The sequence below is a fragment of the Aotus nancymaae genome, unplaced genomic scaffold (assembly GCF_030222135.1).
Source record: "Aotus nancymaae isolate 86718 unplaced genomic scaffold, 86718_ANA_hifiasm-v0.15.2.pri h1tg000002l, whole genome shotgun sequence".
NCBI classification, from domain to species: domain Eukaryota; kingdom Metazoa; phylum Chordata; class Mammalia; order Primates; family Aotidae; genus Aotus; species Aotus nancymaae.
The window spans coordinates 42,170,632-42,192,569 of record NW_026988413.1 but is presented as its reverse complement, the minus strand read 5'-3'; the positions used below and the strand labels follow the sequence as shown (position 1 = coordinate 42,192,569).

The window sequence follows — 21,938 nt, the reverse complement described above, 5'->3', positions numbered from 1 at the left end:
TATCACAGCAAACCAGTGGTCCTGTGGATACTGAAGGTGTGATGAATTAAATACTTTTAGTAATACCGCTACTTTGAAAGCAAAAGTATGTTTCTTTGGACTTTTTCTTGTAATGTTTCTTAATTTATTCTGATGGCATATCAAAAAAAGCTCATATCAACAAATTCATTTATTTGAAAGATCAAACCATGTGATATAATACTATCTGGTCATCTGATCAAATTATAGGGTACACTTCAGATTATTCAATTGTGTAGTCTCCAAAATAGGCTAGACAAGTGTTCTTGAAAAGACAAGAGTGTTGTTGGAAAGATATACTAGGAATTTTTTGTGTTTTTACTTTGTTTCAACTCTAGTAATAAAGAACAGTAAAATTTTACCACTATTACTCCGTGGATTGAGACTAGTGCTCTCAGTTGGTGCCTTTATTAGCTTATCACGTATCCTTTTAGTTTCAAGAGCTGAAAGGAGACAGGGAATCCCATAAAGTGCAGGGTTCACTAGTGGTGCCTTTACTTTTTAGTTCATTCTACTTAGAAAATAGCTGGTGAAGTGGATTTTTAGGAATGTTTGATTTCATTTTACCAAAACCAGTCCTCACAAAATAATTGTGACTTAAAGAAACTGCAGCATGAAGATTATAGTAATAAGTCAAGCACAGATGAACAAGAAGAAAATTATTACTACTTCTACTTTATTCACAGAAGTAAAACAAAATTATAGTTGTGCTATACAATTGAACTTAAGCTGTCACGAGTTTAACAGATTGTTATAAGATGTTGCATGTAAGCCCTATGGTAACCATGATGAAAATACCTATAGAAGGTATACAAAAGAAAACGAGAAAGGAATCAAAATATAGCACTACAAAGAAAATCAGTGAAACACAAAGACAGCAAGAGAGGAAAAAAGACAAAAGAGTTACAAAACAGAAAGAAAACAAGTAACAAAATGATAATAGTAAGTCTTCCCTTTCAATACTTATTTTAAATTTAAATTAATTAAACTCTTCAAGAAAAATACATAGAATGGCTGAACAGACAAAAACAATAGCCAACTATAAATTATCTACAAAAGACTCATTTTAACTTAAGGACACACACGGACTTTAAGTGAAAGGGTAGGAAATGATATTTAACATTAATGATGACAAAAAGAGAGTAAAGGTAGATCTGTCAACCAGATAGATTTTAAGTCAAACTGTCATAAGAGAAAAGAGAAACTTTATATAATGACAAAAGAGGCAATTCATCATGAAGATATAACTATTATATATATATTTGCAGATATATATATATATATTTAATATCCAGTATTGGAGCACCTAAATATATGATGTAAACATTGACAGAACTGAAAAGAGAAATAGCAATATAGTAGTAGGAAATTTCAGTACTCACTTTCAGTAATGGATAGAATATGCAACATAAGATCAACAGGGAAAAAGAGGAGTTGAAACACACTGTAGACCAAGTGGACGAAAAGACAAGCATTCCATCCAAGAGCAAAATAATGTACATTCTTCTCAAGCACACATGAAACACTCTTCAGATAGATCATGTATTAGGTCATAAAACAAGTCTAGCAAATTTAAGAAGATTGAAGTCATACCAAATATCTTTACTGACCATTTCATTATGAAACTAGAAATCAACAAAAGAAGGAAAGTTGGAAAATTCACTAATATGTGGGATACTAAACAACATATTCTTGAAAAACCATTGCGTCACAGAAGAAATGGAAAGAAATGAGAAAATATCTTAAGGTAAATAAAAACAAAAACATGCCAAATGATTCCACAAAAGCAGTACCAACAGGGAAGTTTATAGCAATTAACATCTACGTTGAAGAAAAAAGAAAATTCCCAAATAATGAACTTTTCACCCTAAGAAACCAGAAGAATAACAAAATAAGCCCAATACTAGAAGAAGGAAGGAAATAATAAAGATTGCAGCAGAAATAAATAGAGACCCTAGAAAAGCAATTTAAAAAAATCACCAAAACAAGATTGACCAAATAGACAAACTTTTAGACAGACTGAGAAAATGGGAGAAGATTGAAATCAGAATGAAAAAGGAGACATTACAATCAATGGCACAGAAATAAGAATGATCATAAGAGGCTACTATGAACAATTATATACCATCATACTGGATAACCTAGAAGAAACAGATAAATTTCTAGAAACATACAGTGTACTGGGACTGAATCATGAACAAATTAAAAAATCAATACAGAATTATAAATAGTAAGGCTATTGAGTTAGTAATCAAAAACTTCCTAACAAAGAACAGCCCAGAACCAGATGGTTTCACTGGTGATTTCTAACAAACATTTTTTTTTTAAAAGAATAACACCTATTTTTTTCATACATAAAAAAAAAAATGAAAAGGAAGGAAAACTTCCAAACTTATTTTATGAGGCCAGCATTACCCAGATACCAAAGCCAGATAAAGACACTGAACAAAAAGAAAACTGTGGGCCAACATCCCTGATGAATATAGATGCAAAAATGCTCAATAAAATACTAGCAAACTGAATTCAACAGCATATTAAAAGAATCATATACCATGACTAAGTGATCTTATCCCTGGAATGCAAGTATGGTTTAACATATGTAAATCAATAAATGAGATACAACACATTAACAGAATGAGAGATAAAAAACACATTATCATTACAATAGATGAAGTAAAACCATTTGAGAAAATTCAGCACCCTTTTACAATAAGAACATTCAGTATACTAGGAATAGCGGGAAATTACCTCAACATAATAAAGGCTTTATATGACTAACCTATGGCTAATATCATACTCCATATTTAAAAACTAAAAGCTTTTCCTCTAGATCAGGAACAAGACAAAGACATTCTTAACACTTTAATTCAACACAGTACTCAAAGTCTTAGCAGAGTAGTGGTGTAAGAAAAGAAGTAAAAGGCATGAAAATTGGAGAGAAAGAAGTAAAATTATCTCTGCTAGCAGGTAACACGATGTCATATATAGAAAACTCTAAAGATTGCACACGCACACACACACACACACACACACAAATCCCCATTAGAACTAATAAATGAATTAAGCAAATTTGCAGAATATCAATATACAAAAATCCATTTTATTTTTATACATTAACGAGCAATCTGAAAAGGAAATTATGAAAAGAATGCCATTTAAAATAGAGTCAAAGAGTGTAAAATACTTGTCAATAAACTTAAGCAAAAGACTTGCACACTAAAAACTACAAAATATTGCTGAAAGAATTGAAGAGACAAATAAATGAAACAGTTCATTTTCATAGATAGAAGAATAAATGTTAAAATATCAACACCACATCATGACGTTGGTCTTGGCAATTATTTTTTTAATATGACACCAAAAACACTGGCAACAAAAGATCACATAGACAAGTGAGACTGCATTCAACTAAAATGTTTCAGTACAGCAAAAGAAACAATTGGGCAAAGGCAGACTAAAGAATGGGAGAAAGTATCTTAAACCATTTATATGATAAAGAATTAATGTCTAAAAAGAAAAGGAACTCCTACAGCTCAATGGTAAAAAACAAATAACTGATTGAAACATGGGCAAAGGACTTGAATCTACATTTCTCCCAAGAGGAAACACAAATGGCCAAAAGGAATATGATAAGATTCTCAATATCACTAATCATCAGGGAAATGCAAATAAAACTCAAAAAGAAATACCACCTCCCATGTGTTAGGATGACATTATAAAAAGCAAAATAAAACAGAAGGTAAGTGTTGGTAAAGATATGGAGGAATTGGAACTTTTATGCACTGTTGGTGGGAATGTAAAATAATACAGCCACTATGTTAAGCAGTATGAAGATTCTTCAAAAAATTAAAAATAGAACTACCTTATGATCCATCAATCATACTTCCAGTTATTTATCCAGAAGTACTGAAATCAGGGTCTGGAAGAGATATATGCACTCACATGTTCATTGTAACATTATTCACAATAATCAGGAGATAGAAACTATCCAAATGCCTATTACTGGATAAATAGACAAAGAAATTATGGTATATACATACAATAAAATATTATTCAGCTGGCTGGGCATGGTGGTTCACGCCTGTAATCCCAGCACTTTGGGAGGCCAAGGCGGGTGGATCACCTGAAGTCGGGAGTTCGAGACCAGCCTGACCAACATGGAGAAACCCTGTCTCTACTAAAAATACAAAATTAGCCAGGCGTGGTGGTGCATGCCTGTAGTACCAGCTACTCGGGAGGCTGAGGCAGGAGAATCACTTGAACCCAGGAGGCAGAGGTTGAGGTGAGCCGAGATCCCAGCATTACATTCCAGCCTGGGCAACAAGAGAGAAATTATATAAAATTCAGCCATTTTATATATATATATAAAATTCAGCTGTAATAAAGGAAATCCTATTATATGCTATAACATGGATGAAACGAGATCATTATGCTAAACAAAATTAGTCAGCAAAGGACAAATACTGCTTGATTCCTCTTATATCAGGTATATAAAGTAGTGAAACTCAGAAAATAGGATGGTGGGTGCAGGGGCTGGGAGGAAGAGAAATGGCAAGCTGCTGTTCAATGGATATACTTTCAGTCATGCAGTATGAATACATTCTAGAGATCTGCTGTGCAAAATTGTGCTTATTGTTAACAATATTGTTCACTTAAACATTTTTTAACAGGATAGATCTCATGTTATGTGTTTTTAGCCACAATAAAATAAGAGAGAGATGCCTGGTAATTCACAATGTTCTCCATATAGATAACAACAACATTTTTGCATGTACAAAAGGAGCTTTGAGAATTCCTATAGTGAAATTAAATACAAATAGTATTTCATCTTTATCCTCTGCATTTTTACTTTTGTAGGTCTTATACAAAGCAGAGTACATAAAATATTTAAGTATAGTGGCACCTGTATATAAAATATGAATAAATCTATTTAGGAATGCATGCTCAAAAGTAGTTATTGATTAGTGTATGTGATTAAACATTTGAGATTAATGTTCAAGAGCAATGGCATTCAACCTGTGCTTCCATGAGCCCCTTCAAGGGCTATGAGAATGGAGTAGATTGAGTGGGGCTCTGAGCTTCCTAAGGCCCACTCCATCCTGAGAAGTTTCCCTTTAATGTTATACATAAAGTGCTTCTAAAATAAACAAGATTCTGATTAAAGAATTGAATCCACAATTGACACAAAATTAAAATGGATACTTTTGAGGCAATCAGGCAAACTGTAGTAATTTGAAGAAGAAAATACGGCCATGGCTAGGCGTGGTGGCTCATACCTGTAATCCCAATACTTTGGGAGGCCGAGGCAGGCAGAACACTTGAGGCCAGGAGTTTGAGACCAGCCTGGGCAACATGGCAAAACCCCATCTCTACTGCAATTACAAAAATTAGCCATACATGATTGCACACACCTTTAATTCCAGCTACTTGGGAGACTGAGACACAGGATTACCTTGAACCTGGGAGACAGAGGTTGCAGTGAGCCCATATTGCACCACTGTATTTCAGCCTTGGAGACATAAAACGACTGATTGTCTCATAAACAAAACCAAAAACAAACAAAAAAACTACATCAGAATGCTACCAATTATTATCACTGGGTGTTGGGATTACAGGTGTTTCTTCCCTGTCGTGCACACTGTCTCATTCTCTTTTCTATCTGTTTTATACCCTGGAAATATCTTATTTATATAATAGGAAAAATTATTTTTAAGTCAGGTTAGTATGTTTTTGTAATGAAATAATTGAGGAACCTGACCAAATGCATATCTGGGCAAAAGGCTCCTCCTCTGTAGAGAGGTAGTCCCAGAGAGAAGCATCTACAGGCGGGGTTAAGATTTTCTTTAGGAAACAGTGCTAGGTTTTTTTGAATGAAGGTTAAAATGAGTGATCAAGAATGTGAACTTCTTGGACATTAAGCATGATTGTGGTATTTTTAGCTAGAAAAAAATTTAAATAGCATTACTAAACATCCATTGCAGTAGTAAAGATATTCTGAATGAGGCGCAGGTTGTTTAACATTAGCAATATAGCTTCTATAAACTGCAAATCAATTGCAAATTTTAAGCCTAGGTTACGAACTGTATTACTTGGAGTTTTAGAACAGGAAAAAAAAAAACCTTCAGAAATGATTTGGTTTTAATTTCTTACATAAAAGATGAAACAGCCAAAGCTCTGAATTGTTAATGATCTTTCTACAGTCTCATAGCTAGTTAGCAGCAGAGCCAGGATTTCAACTCTGTCCTCTTTTTGTTCTACTCTAATCTGGCTCACTGATGTTTTGGCATTCTTACCTGCATCTTCTGTGGTCATATTGACCTTTTTTCAGCTCCTTGACTTCTTTTCTCTTGTCATAGAGCATGTGTCTCTACCTGGAGCAGTCTCTTCCAGACTTTTCTGCTTGTAACCTCTTTGTTAGCACACTCCTAGTCGTCCTTCAGGTTAAAGGCCACTTTCTCTGGGAAGCTATCCATAACCTTGAGGTTAGGTTTAGCCCCACTAGTCCCTTTTATTTTAGACTGATCACAGTTATAATTACTTGTTCAGTAGTTGACTACCTCAGAATACTGTATATAAACGTCAGTGATGGTTGAGAAAGTATCCAGTTGTATTCATTGCTGTATCCTATGGTCTCATATAGTTGTCAGAAGTCATCACCCAAATGTTTTTTTTAATAAGTGCATACTTGATGAATAAATGCTCCCTCTCTTTTTATAACTACCTTATCAATTTTTTAGACTGTTCTTAGTTTACACATTATCCTTATATCTGTGTTCATTGTTACTTATTTTATGTCTGTGCATATATAGTTGTGCTCAGTAAAATGTATTGTTACAGATTATACAATCTTTCACTGGCAATAAGCAGTTCATTTGTATTTTGACAAATTGTATTTTTTCTTGCAGCACCTATGTTCTTTATCACTAAATAAAAAAAGGAAAAATAACTTGTAAAATACCCCTTGAGCAACTTTGAAATTAAATTGGACAAAGTATTTTAGAATGGCTATTAGAATACTAAAAAAATTTTTTGCTAGAATTGATGTTATGTGACTTCAGAGGGTTTCTGATGTCACAAAATATAGTTGGTTGTTCTTGTACACTGAATTTTTATTCCATATGACATCCTAATTTACTTTGACGATAACTTTCTTCCTTAGGTTATAGAATTGTCATCTCTGCTCCTTACTGTTCTCAATCATGAATACCAGTAATTGAGAATAGCGTTGGCAAGTTTGGTGAAGCCTCCAATTTTGCACGGAGTCTATGGCCTTTTACATCCTTTTGGCTGCTGGGACTCTTACCTCATTAACTAGATGAGCAGTGGTCAGAATAAAGGGGACAAACAGCCCACTTATTAGTTATTAATTCTCCAGTCTCATCACCATATGGATAAATTAAACTTATACAACTCATTCTCTCTGTAAAGCATTCTTTGATTTCCAACTGGAAATGATTTCTCCTTAAGAACTCCTACAGGAGTTTATCTTACCTTTCTTAATGGGGCTTCTTATTTTTGACAGTTACTTCCCTATTAGATTCTAAGCTCCTTGGGAGAAACACCTATCCCTGATTGAGTTGAGTTATTTATGGTTCCCTGCACATAGAAACTGCTGAATAAATATTTGTTGAATGAGTGAATGGAATTCCTTTTGCTTTAAAAATGTTAAATGACAGTGAGAGGATAAGAAATATGAATATAGAAAAGCTTCCAATGGATTGGCAATTGATATGCCTTTGATGTTAAATAAATGATAGATTAGACTTGTACAATATTTGACAATTTAAAAATATTTAATGAAGTTTCTGTAGGATGGAAAAAATCTGTAATTATTGTTAGGCTGTTAGTATTATATTTGGAAATGTTTATATTCTTTTATAATAGTGGATGAAGGATTATCTTAATTCTAACATATAACAGAAGTAGAAAGGATATATTTCAGAAAAACATGTAGTCTAATCTACCCTAGTATCAATTTAGTGTCTGCCTAATATCATGTAATGCTTTTCTCCTACTTCCAGTTGTAAATTTATAGTTGTAGATATGGACACATAAACTCCAAGTTCTTCCACAGGTATTTATTATTCTGTAGCTGAAGAATAAATTGCGGAAAAGAATAGTTATTCACGATTATATATCCTTGTTATAGAAAATAGAACTTTACATACACATGTACATGTACTTTACATGCACAGTGCTTACTCCTGTGAATCCAGCACTTCGGGAGGCTTGAGGCCAGGAGTTTGAGATCAGCCTGGCTAACATAGTGAAATTCCTTCTCTACTAAAAATACAAAAACTAGCTGGGAGTGGTGGCAGGCGCCTGTAATCCCAGCTACTCGGGAGGGTGAGGCAGGAGAATTGCTTCAACCCAGGAAGTGAAGGTTTCAGTGAGCCAGGATTATACCACTGCACTCCAGCCTAGACGATACAGAGACCCTGTCTCAAAAATGAATAAACAAAAATAAAATAAAATAATAAAAGCAAAGGAAGTGTCAAACATTTTCCTCTTGTATCTGTTTGTCTATGTGTATGTGTTGTGGGGGTGCTGACATGTACTGCTTATTTGTGTGATAGGCTGTGTTTCTACAAGAAAATTTGTTTAATAGACAATAAATATATTTATGATGATAAAACATATACTTATACATAAATAAATGAATATTTATGCCCTGAAACATTTATATGAATGATGTTTCCAGAAATTATCAAGTGTTACAGGTAAAATATGAATAATGAAGTAAAATATTCAAAATATTTGAAGCCAGATCCTTGTTTAGTATTACTCATTTCAAAAAAGTATTGAATTACTAGAAAGCTTACCTAACCTCTCTAGTTCTCAGTTTCTTCAGACATAAAATGGGAATAGCACCTTTAGGACAATTGAAATAAAATGCTGAATTGCCATGCATTGTAACATACAATGGCTAAATTTCCTTATTAAGCCTTATATTTTAATTATGGGAAATATAGATTAGAAATCTGTTTTAGGGCTCTCGAGCAACTTGCTTGGGCCTGCTCCCACCCTCCTGTGGAGTGTACTTATGTTTTCAATAATTCTCTGCTTTTGTTGCTTCATTCTTTCCTTGCTTTTTTTTTTTTTTTTTAAAGGCATCTATTTTAGACAGGACTTAGTGGTTCATGCCTGCAATCTCAGGACTTTGGGAGACTGAGGCAAACAGATTACTTGATGCCAAGAGTTTGAGACTAGCCTGGACAACATCACAAAACCCCCTGTCTACTAAAAATACAAAAGATTACTGGGGCTTGATGGTGGGTGCCTGTGGTCCCAGCTGCTCCAGAGGCTAAGGCACAAGAATCCCTTGAACCCATGAGGCAGAGCTTATAGTAAGCCAAGATGCTGCCACTGCACTTCAGCCTGGACAGGAGCAGAGCAAGACTCCATCTCAAACAAACTAACAAACATACAAAGAAAAAATCCATTTTAATTGCTGGAAATAAAGTTGCTAACAATCCACAAACTTTGGACATAGGTACTTTTTGTTTTGTACATTATATTTTGTAGTTGTGGTAAAGAGAGAAATGGTAGTTAACTCTGAAATGCAGATGTTCTGTTTGTGGATAGAGACAGATATAATCTCAGCTCACTGGTATATTCTATTCCCAAGCGAGAACTTGACCTGTAGCTATTATCTGCAAGATTTTAACACTTGTAATTCTTTTTTTTTCTTCCTAATCTGGAATATTTTTTCCTTAGGAAATTCTGGTTAGTTTCAAAACTCTACACAAACATAAATTGTTATTTCACTTCATATAAATTTTTGAGAAATTCATCATAGATACAGCTTGGTTGTATTCGAAGAAAAAGTATTTTTGGTTGTAATTAGGATGAAAAATAAAATTTAGATGAGTACTTCTATATTTTAAGAGTTAAATGCCTTGGTGTGGTGGCTCACGCCTGTAAGCCTAAAGCTCTGGGAGGCCGAGGTGGGCGGATCATCTGAGGTTGGGAGTTCAGGACCAGACTGGCCACCATGGCGAAACCTGTCTCTACTAAAAATACAAAAATTAGCTGGACATGGTGATGTGCGCCTGTAGTTCCAAATACTCAGGAAGCTGAGGGAGAAAGAGGGCTTGAGTCCAGGAGGTGGAGACTGCAGTGAGCTGAGATTGTGCCAGTGCACTCCAGCCTGGGCAATAGAGCTAGATTCTATCTTACAAAAAAAAAATAATAATAAAAGTGACACAGCTCTGTAGTAACCTCTGTAATATCTTCTTAGTAAAAGCAAGTGCTATAAATGACTGGAAAATTTATGCTATATTTTGCCTTAAATGTCTAAATATATGTATGGGTATGTTATTATATATATAATACATATAAAAATATATTGATATATGAAAATAATGGCAAATTTCAACTGTATATAAATTTTATCATTTATTAAACATAGTATTCTTTAGAAACTTAGCATTTATGTTTCAACTCATAGCTTTACAAACTTACATTCTGTTAAATTGCTGAACAAAAAAATTAGTATTTAATAACTATTTTCTATTGCTTAGATGGATTGACTGATTTACTTACAGTCACAAGTGAGACAAAAACTATAATAGCAGTTTTTTCTTTTTTTCTTGTGAAAAATGAGGAGGATCAAGTTCTACATGTTTTGGAATTCCTTCTCTCTTTTTTTGTCATTCAGAAATAAATATAACATGTAGTTATTCAAGAAATACATTTAATAATTTAATGAGTAAATGCAAAGATAAAGTCTTTCATTGTTAATCTTCGTATAATCTCTATAAATGACTGTTAAAGTTTTTACTTGATGTCAAAAACTTTTTTGAGTTTCCCATACCTTTTAATATGTTTTATTCATATGTGAAAATTCTTATTTATTTTGGTAGGAAATATGAATTAAATTGGTTGGCATATGGTTTTGAGCCCCACTGGTTTAGGTAAAAGCATCTTCAGAAATTGAGCATTTGGCTTTGTTAGGATTAAGGTGGAAGATAGTTGGTTTTAGCTCTGCCTTCACCAGTCAGTGCTAGTCCAGTGAATGTGAATGCTAGAGAGAATTTCAGGAATATGAGAATTGCCTACTTAGGCAAAAAAAAAATGCATAAACAAATAGTTAAAGGATATAATGTTGCCATAGTTACCTTAGCATTTTGGTTTCAGAAGTTAAAAAATTAAAAGAAATGAGAAAATAAATCTCAACAATAGTCTTCTACAAGGAACAGTCCTTCTGCCTGGCATTCTAAGGTCTGAACTAAGTTTATATTTTATTACACACACACACACACACACAAATTTATTCTGTGACATTTATGTCGAACTTTTTATGTCTGAAACTGTCTGCATATGGCATGCCTGATTTGGAAAACAATATATACTTTGTGCCTGTTTTATCAGATATGGGCAAGGCTTTACTTAAAACACCTGTGCACCTTCAAAGGAAGATCTAGTGTGAGGAAATTTGCAGCATTTAGTTTTTCCCTGTACTCTAGCCTTCCTCATAAAAAATATTCACATGATCAGGATTGAAATTGTCCTATTTATGATCTTAATAAATGCAGAAAATGTATTGTCTTCCTTGTTTCTGTAGAAGCAAAGGAAGGAAACAATGGCACTTGAAAGCATTTTATGTTGTTTCACCTTTTTGTTAGGAGGGGAAAGGAAAACTGGTACTTTTTCATGTATGTTTATCCTCTGGTTGTTAAAAATAACTTTTCAGCATATGAATTTTCCTTATATTATTCATATGTTGCTGTATTTATTTCATTTGTTTCATATAATTCTCTGACATATTTATATTTTATATGTACAGAATTTAGATCAGTAGAACAATAAATTCACAAAATATGGGTAGAAACTATGGAATGCCTTTTCCATGATAATGTATTACCTTTAAAATATTAAAAATGCATTGTTTTGTTATATATTTTTTGTTTGTTTCTTAAAAAAGGTATTTTTTATTTCATGAGAATTATGTGCATCGTGATGTGAGGGGTTGCTATGGGGATTGTTTGAATCATTTATTATTCTATTTAAATTAGAGAAGAAAATTGCTTAATGATGGCTCTAACATCTATATCTAGTTTTGCTATACAGATTCTTGAAAAGATTTTCTAAAAAATAACCTTATTTAAAGGTTTAAACTGTTCTTCTCTGGCAATAATGACTTTTATTCATTTCCACTTCCTTTAAAGTTGGATTTTTTTTCTTGAAATTTTATTGGATAACTGATGATTCAGTTAATCAAGTCTATTAAATGAATATTTATATCACTGTTAACACCATTTTAATATTTGTTTTGTTTCTACATTTAATATTTAAGATGCTTATAGCTTATTTTTCAGTGAGTTACTGATAACACTTTTATGTTTTTTGTATTAATCATATAAAGATATCAAATATTTCAAGATTGAACCTGTTTGACTCCCTCCATAGGGTTTTATTATTTTGTTAAATGAGTAATGGAAAATAGATAAAATGTGATTCGTGAATCTGAGATATTTAATTCTTCTGGATTTCTAACTCTTAGACTATTTTTAGAATCCATTACCACACCAAGCACTTATTGAGTGTTCATTTTTACTAGCATTATAAATGCAAAGATAAAACATATAAAAAACATTCTCTGTCTTCTAGGAGCTTTCATTCTAATTTAGGAGAAAAGGATGTTTTTATTCCTGTCTCTTTTTGTATGCTCATTCAGTAAGAGTTCTTTAAATATCTACTGTAAGTATGCTAGGCAGAGATGAGGCTATAAGTTAAGAATAATAATTTCTCCCTTCAAGGAGTCAAAATCTAGGTAGGGAAAGGACTGACTATGTTAACTACTATTATATAAAAAATACTGAATTTAATACATGCACAAATATATGGAATTATGGAGGGCTAAGGAATTAATTCTGTTGAACAGAATAATAGAAAGCTGTATAGATGATATTGCATAAAGATTGGTCTTCATATAGGTAGTATTTTTACTAGCATAGATGGTTGAGAAAGGCATTTTAGGCCATGTTAACATTGTGAACACACATCTTAAAAATGTGTGAAAACATGTGGTGAACTCAAGGATTATGAGAATTCTTATGTGGTTATAACGTTGAGTACATAGGGAGATGATGGGAAATGAAACAGAAAAAAAGATTTGGAGACATGTAAAAATTTTTATTTTATTATACAGGTAATGGAAAGCAATTAATGGATTGTGAGTAGGGAATAACATAATTAAATTATCTCTATTATTATATGCCCAATCCAAATCATCAATATTATTTTCATTACTACTCTCCCTGCTTCCATCCTTTCCCTCAATTAAAATCATGTCCATTCTTGAAATCTTCTAGTGACCTCCCATCATATTTAATACAGCATAAACATTTTGTCTTCCAATTTATACCATCCTTTGGACTTCTGTTTGCCTCTCCAGCATTACTTAGTAGCCTCTCTCTGACCCATTAAGCTCTAGTTATGGAGTGGGGAAAATCTGAAGGCAAAAGAGCTGTTGAACAACTATTAATTTAGATGAAAGTTTGTGTGAGGCTGAAGGAGAATCATGACAGTGGAGCTAGAATAAAAGGAGATAACTTGAAAAATATAGCCTATAGGTTTGAAAGGAAAAAGAAAAAGATATGAAATGTGACTTATATGAAAGATGTTTAAATCTAGAAACATGATTTTCTAGAAAAAAATGATGGTCTAATTAATAAGCTTAGGGAAGTGTCATACAAACATTTAGTTGATAATGGAAGAATTATACCAATTGGGTAGTTCATGATTTCTTCTACATTTTGTCTCTGTCATCCCCATCTCCAAATCATAAAAGTTTATAGAGATGGAATGTTGCATTGAATTTACAATTTGACCATATCCCCATAACCATTCTTTTTTCCAAGTACCCTATGAGGGAGGAGTACTCATAACCATTATTAATTGGACTAGTGATTATCTTTTAGGATTTACAACCGGGACACAGAATGTCAATATCTTTGTTGCCGGAACCCTTATAGTATGAAATTGGGAACCAAGGGCTCTTTTAATCCACTTAACTTTGTGGACTAAAAGTTACTAGAAAGTTTCTCACTAGAATGTTTCTCTCTAGAAAGAAGTATGTAAAAGATATACAAAGAGAAACAGACATCAAAGAAAGAATAGACTCTTCTCTCTCCCACTTCTTGAGGTATAGCACCATTCCTGTCTCTGAATTTTTCTAAGTCTTCCTTTGTGCTTTGGCTCAAGCTGGTTTCCTCTACTTATAAGTAGAAATGTCCTGACTAATGCAGTTGAACTTGGATTTGTCAAATTTGAAGTTCTGATAGTATTCCTAGATGGGAATGCCTAGCACTTACATAGAATTAATAGGTCTTGGACTCAAAAGATAATCCTGTCCTGAGTTATTCAGATTCAGATTCTATTCACTTTTATCAAGCACCTTCTACTGGGTAGATGTTGTGTCAGTCACTTTTGTATTTATCCATACAACATTGTATTGATTTTCTGAATTTCTTAGGGGATTGAGGTGGGCCGAGTATGTGCTAGATGTGGCTAGGACTAGAGATGGGCTAATTATTGGGTCTGAAGGCTTTGATCATGACTCATCAAAGCAATCAAAACTAGGGTGAGATAGCACAGCATACTGACGATAATGTTTTTAGCCATGAGCCAGAAAAAAAGAAAGAAAGAAAAAAAAAACAAGAACAAGAACAAAGGTTGAAGTTTAAGGGAAAGAGAGGAATTATAAAGAGGTATGGAGTCCCCAATCAGGGACTAGACAGAAACAAGGTCAAAGCATGTGTGAGTTTGAAATAAGAGCCCGGGCTGATTGCCCTGAACATCTTTGTACGCCTTTAGTTGCTTCTGTGCTCTAGCTAGTGCATCGAGTGTGAGTGATATTTTTAGTGGGAGGAGGAGGTTGCTATTGAGAATGGGATCATTTTTGGCACTACATTTTAAACCAATTTTTCTTGGCTTTCAGGAAAGCGCTAAGACTTTATATTTGTGTCTTACTACTTTCTGATTTTAAATTGTTTGTCCATGTATTCTCTTGAGATTTTTAAAGATTATGTTGTGTAAAATAATATTTTCATTCCCTTTCCAAGTTGGGTTGCGAAGGATCTACAGAAAATAATGCCGTTTCATTATTTATTTCTGATTTTCTTGGAAATTTCTCTGGGGGTGTGTGTGTGTGTGTGAGAGAGATTCTCAGGAAAGATTCTTCTGGTATGTTTGAACAATCATAAGAATGCCAGGGCATTTTGAGTTTAATGAGTCAAAAGAAGTCAGATGAAGTGTGACCTTCCAGGACAAGGTAACAAGCATGCTTTTCGTTTGTTTTGTTTTCGTTTTTGTGTTGTAGGAGATGGTGAGACTAGAATAACTGAAAAGTTTTATAGGTTATTCTTTTTCATAAAATGAGTTTTCATAGTACATCGTTTCTTTGTCTCTAGGATGTTTTCTATATAGCCATGATGTTTTCTATTTCTAAGAAGTATAATGCACAGCATTTTTATTTTTAATATATTCTAACATTTATTTTTTTAAAGTAAAATTTTTGTTTTAGGTTTAAAAAAATTATGAAGATAATAAAAACAGTTTCTGTATGCCTACCTACTCAGTTTACCCTATTATTAATATATGACATTAGTATGGTATATTTGTCATGATAACTAATCTAATCTTGATGCTTTACTATCAATACATTGCTAGCATGTATTTGTCACAATAAATGAGCTAATCTTGATACATTGCTATAAACTCAGTTCCAAACTTTATTCACAGAATGTTACCTTTTGCCTACTGTCCTTTTTCTGGATACCACATCATCCAGGATACCACATTAAATTTAGTGGTCATGTCTCCTTAAGCTCCTCTTGGCTGCAGAGTTATGATTACCCTCTTACCCCCAGAATTGTTGTGAGAATATCTGTAATTTTCAACTGAGAGCATTTTTGTTTTTTGTTCTTCCTATGGGGTGTTTGTGTGTGTGTGTGTGTGTGATATTGTCAATATTGTAAACTATTTTGAATGTTAGTGAGTGTGGTATAGTTTATAAAACATAAGGCTTTTGATATAGATTATTTATTTAACTTTATTATACCTTTATACCGTATTTCTATTTATCAGATATTTTTATTCTTATAAAGCTGATGTATATAAGTACTGATATAGTAATACTGGCATGTTAAATACTTTCCAAACACTTGTGTTTCTGTCAGTTTTTCCTTGCATTTCTAATAGTGTTTTCTTTACATATAAATTCTATTTTATTCATTTTATAAAGGTTCATAATCATTATTTTTTCATTACAGATTATACCATTTTTCTATCTTCTTGGTCCAGTTTAAGATTTCTTCCCTTTATTTAGATCTACCTAATATTAATATTGCCATCCTTGCTCTTTTTACTCTGCAAAGTGAATTCCACAGTGCCTTGAACATAATTGATGCTCAAATATTTAGAGAGTGAATAAATGAATACATGCATATTTATACCTATTCATAAGAAGAATGAGAAAAATAGAACATGAATGCGGGAAACACTTCAGCAGTTTTTTGTGGTACTGCCAGCTATTTTAGCATATATGAAATATGTGGAAGCTTTCCTCCTATCTTCCAAAGCCTCACATACTTTCACAAAACATACTCACTTTTAAAGTAGAGGAAGCTGTGAGTATCTATATACCCAACTTAACATGTGCAATATCCAACATTATGTGAAAGAAATAGAGGGATAGTAATGTTATATCATAGCTTTTTGTTTGACACTTACAATATGAATATTGTTAGTGGTTCATTTACTTGGCATTGAGTTTCCATATTGCTTTTTCAAATTAATTTATCTCAGATTATTCATAGAACTGAACATGCCATGTATCAAAAGAGTTTTGTAACTGAAATATTTTTTTCATTTTCACATTTATAAGACTTGTATGTGTGTTTGTGAATGTGCACTTGTGAATTTTCTAAGTGTATACAATTCAATTAAAAAGGACACAGGAAAAAATTTTAAATTCTAAAATTTGTATTATTTTCTTGTGTATTTCATTTTCTGAAATACACTTGTAAAAACTGTTCTAAAGGATTATTGTAGAAGAAATTTAGAATTATTCAGAACAAATATGAGCTATATAGAGATTGGATATAAAACTGATTGTTCTCTGGAATTAGAAGGTGGTATCAAGATGATTTGATGACTTATTGAACATTTCTACACAGTTACAGTGACATGATGGATTTGAAATACTGGAAGTGGAAGCCAAAGTTGCTTCCAGTCATATAAAATGATATACAGCATCTTTGTATGTATGATATTCAGATACAAGCTATAAAGAATATTCTTAAAGTTAAGCAAGTTTAAATTTTTTTTTTTTGTAAAGCTAAAATACTACTTTAAGTAAGAGCAGTTTTCAAAGGATGCTTTTAATCAGTTTATTTAACAAATACTTATCTAACTAAGTCTGGGCTAGTGATAAATTAGTGAACAAAACAAAATCATTTTCATCCAACTTAAAATCTTGGACTTATTTCATTTAATAATGTACTTTTCTAATGAGACCTCCAAATTTTAAAGGAAACATAGACTCTTTTTTAGTTTCAACCTTTAAATCATGAAGAAAAGCCAAGGAAACATAAAGTAAAAGAAGTAATATTTGTTGATTTATTGGCCAGACACTTTACAGGGCCTTATATATGTTATTTCTCACTTACTACAAACTTAGGGAGTTTTGGAATTTATGGACTATTAGGTACATATTATGGATTAGTAAACTAATATTCAAATAGTCCCAGGTAACTAACTCATTCATTTTGTTCAATAAATATTTATTGAGCATTTACAGTGTAGTAGGCATGGTTCTAATCATGAAGGATTCAGGTCACTCAATTTATAAGCATCAATGCCTGGTTTCAAATCCTTGTCTCACTCCCAAAGCTTATGCCTTTTGCAAGATGCCTTTTAGAATCCTTGTTAAGTCAATTGTCTTTATAATTAGCTCCTTTTGTAAAGGTGGACAGAGTCACCAGATACTTGAGAAGAAAATGTGCAGTGGACTGTTAACTACACTTTCATTAAGATTCTCCAAGGCTTATTTATTTTTTAATTGTGGTAGACTATATTGTATCACATAGAATTGTCTTTGCAAACTGTATTTTAATATTTCACATTTGGTTTTTTTTTTCTCCAAATGCCTTATGTTGAAAAGGCAAGTTGAGAGTCTGCATTTTGTTTAAAGTTGTTTCTAGGTATCATTTTTTTAGTCTTGATCACTGTGTTTTATAAAATAGTCTCATGATAAATTCTTCTCTAACTTTATAGCTACAGCTTTGCTCAGACAGGATTTTAGACATAGTATTCTTCTATATCTTCCTTATGTAGTGTGTAATACAGATTTTGTTCTTATTATATGTTTTTTATCTATGAATATATTCCAGGCTTTCAAATCTATACCCCAGAAATTTTTTTAAGCTCTTCACTTGAGTATTTCATTATCTCCCTATTAATACATATCTCTAACACCTTGATATTTCACAGACATTTAAAATTCAGTCTAGTAAAAGAGTTAATCATTATCATCTTTTATACCAATTCAGACAGATGGGTGCTAACCTCTTTTTATTTTAATTTTTTTTAACACACTCGTGACAAAATCCTATTCTACTTCCTTTAGACGTCTTATATCACTCCTTTCTCTTTACTATCCCTTTGTTTCTCCTTTAGTGAATCACAATTTCTGTTTAGTAGTATTTGTCTAACTGGCACATGGTCTTCTCCTTGAAACCTTTCTGGAGTCCTAGAATGAATGGCAGTCCTGTGTCCACTGAGCATGGTTTTAATGTAGTATTCATCAAATGTAATGGATTTCTTGTTTTGCATATTTATAGTCCACTCCTGGGCTGGAAGTTCTTAGGATAGAGGGATTAGCTTTGCAAGCATCACGTAGTATTCAGCACATAAGAAATGCAACAGTAGTATGAAGGGGTGTATGAATAAAGAGTTTTTCTTAAAATCTTTTAAGAAGTACCTGGATATATTATTCCGGGTTCTCCAGAGAAAGAGAACCAATAGGGGAAACACATACAGGTAAACATGTGCATGTGCATGTGTGAACACACAGGCACACACACAGGCACACACACAGATGAGAGATTGATTATTTAAAAAATTGCCTCACAGGATTATGGAGGCTAAAACATTTAAGATCTGTTGATGGTGTCATGCCAGCCCTAATCTGAGGACCTGAGAACCAGGAGAGCCAATGGTGTAAGTTACAGTCTCCAGTAGTATAAGTTACAGTCTGAATCTGAAGGCAGGAGAAGACCAATGTTCCAGCTTCAAGACAAGCAGAGAGAGAGAAGAGAGAGAGAGAGAGAGAAGAGAGAGTGAGAGAGAGAGAATTTTTTCTTGTTCAGCTATTTATTCTATTCAGCCTTTATTGGATTAGATAAGGCACATCCACATTGAGGAGACCCTCTGTTTTACCCAGTCTGTCAATTCAGATTTTAATCTCATCCAGACAACCCTCACAGACATACCTGGAAATAATGTTTAACCAAGTATCTAGGCACCTCATGGCCCAGTCAAGTTGACACTTAGTAAAAGTAACCATCATAATGAGAGAAAAAAAAATATTCAAATTGAAAAAAAACCTCAATATGTGTTAATTTAGACTATAGTTTCTTTGTGACTGGAAAATCTGATCTGTGCCATTTAGTTTAGAATGTGTACATTTTTTATTACTATTGGTTATATAACTGAGTTTTAAAGATAAATATTCATGACAATATAAGACTGAAGAGAAGGAAAAGAAAAATACAGAGTAGGCTTATTTTTTAGTGTTATCTTTGTCCTCAGGAAAGGTTGCAGCTGTGTGGAGTTGACTGTTTAGTAGACTTATTGAAATTAGTAGTAGCTGAAAGTTAATGTAACGCTTATTTTATGCCAGGCATTGTTCTAGGCACATTATGTATATTTACTGTTTTTATCCTCACAACAGCTAAATGAGGTCAATATTGTCGTTAATTATTATTATTTCCAGTTTACAATGAGTAAACTAAACCACTGAGGGACTGAGTGTTTTTTCCGGACAGCTGGTACATGATGGAACCAGGATTCATACTTAACACTGATTTGTCATTCAAAAGTATTTACTGTTCTTATCTTGTGTTCCACATACTCTTTTTGGCATAGTGGATATAGTAATGAACACCACAAAGTCCCTGCTCTATCTGACTCATGTTTTATTATATGTATAGAATGTCAAATACTATTATGCTCAGTGATGAACTGAAATTCAGAGTAAGGGGGAAAAGTAATCCCTAGTTTGGGGAAGAGTATTTATCCTTTTATATATAAAGTAACCAAGGAAGGTCTTTCTGTTTTATTTTATTATTTTATTTTATTTTTATGTTCCGGGATACACGTGCAGGACGTGCAGGTTTGTTACGTAGGTAAATATGTGCCATGGTGGTTTGCTGCACCTATCAACCCATCACCTAGGTATTACGCCCAACGTGCATTAGCTATTTTTTCTGATGCTCTTCTTCCCCCATTCCCCGCAACATGCCCCAGTATATATTGTTCCCCTCCCTGTGTCCATGTGTTCTCATTGTTCAGTTCCCACTTGTAAGTGAGAACATGTATGTTTGGTTTTCTGTTCCTGTGTTAGTTTGCTGAAGATAATGGCTTCCAGCTCCATCCATTCCCCTGCAAAGGACATGATCTCATTCCTTTTTATGGCTGCATAGTATTATATGGTGTGTATGTATCACATTTTCTTTATGCAGTCTATCATTGATGGACATTTGGGTTGATTCCATGTCTTTGCTGTTGTGAATAGTGCTGCAATTAATGTATACATGGATGAATCATTATAATAGAATGATTTATATTCTTTAGGATATATACCAAATAATGAGATTGCTAGGTCAAATGGTATTTCTTGTTCTAGATCTTTGAGGAATCACCACACTCTCTTCCACAGTGGTTGAACTAATTTACATTCCCACTGATGGTGTAAAAGGCTCTTGTTTTTTGACATTTTAATAATCGCCATTCAGATGACGTGAGATGGTATTGTGTTTTCTTTTTTGAGACAGAGTTTTACTCTCGCTGCCCAGGCTGGAGTGCAATGGCGTGATCTCAGCTCCCTGCAACTTCTGCCTCCCCGGTTCAAGCGATTCTCCTACTTCGCCTCCCAAGTAGATGGGATTGCAGTCATGCGTTACCATGCCTGGCTAATTTTTTTGTATTTTTTTTTTTTTTAGTAGAGATTGGGTTTCTCCATATTGGTCAGGCTGTTCTCAAACTCCTGACCTCAGATGATCTGCCCGCCTTGACCTCCCAAAGGGCTGGGATTACAAGTGTGAGCCACCACACCTGGCCAAGATGGTATCTTTCTTGTGGTTTTTATTTGCTTTTCTCTAATGATCAGTGATATTGAGACTTTTTTTATATGCTTGTTGGCTGCAAAAATGTCTTCTTTTGAGAAGTGTCTGTTCATGTCCTTGCCCACTTTTTAATGGGGTTGTTTGTTTTTCTCTTATAAATTTGCTTAAGTTTCTTGTAGACTCTGGATATTAGGCCTTCTTCAGATGGATATTTTGCAAAAATTTTCTCCCATTCTGTAGGTTGGCTGTTCACTCTGATGATAGTTTCTTTTGCTGTGCAGAAACTCTAGTTTATTAGATCCCATTTGTCAATTTTTGCTTTTGTTACAATTGCTTTTGACCTCTTCAGGGAGAACTACAAACCCTGATCAAGGAAATCAGAGAGGACACAAATGAATGGAAAAATATTCCATGTTCATGGATAGAAAGAATCAGTATAGTGAAAATGGCCATACTGCCCAAAGTAATTTATACATTCAGTATAAATTAAACTACCATTGATATTCTTCCTATTAAACTACCATTGATACTCTTCACATAATTAGAAATACCTATTTTAAAACTCAC

The 21,938-nt window shown here is 33.3% G+C and overlaps 1 protein-coding gene across 4 annotated transcripts in view; it reads left to right on the top strand.

Annotated features, from left to right (window-relative positions):
- FOXP2 (forkhead box P2) overlaps positions 1–21,938 on the top strand; it is a 583,344-nt gene that overhangs the window by 135,709 nt on the left and 425,697 nt on the right. The window lies entirely within an intron of this gene.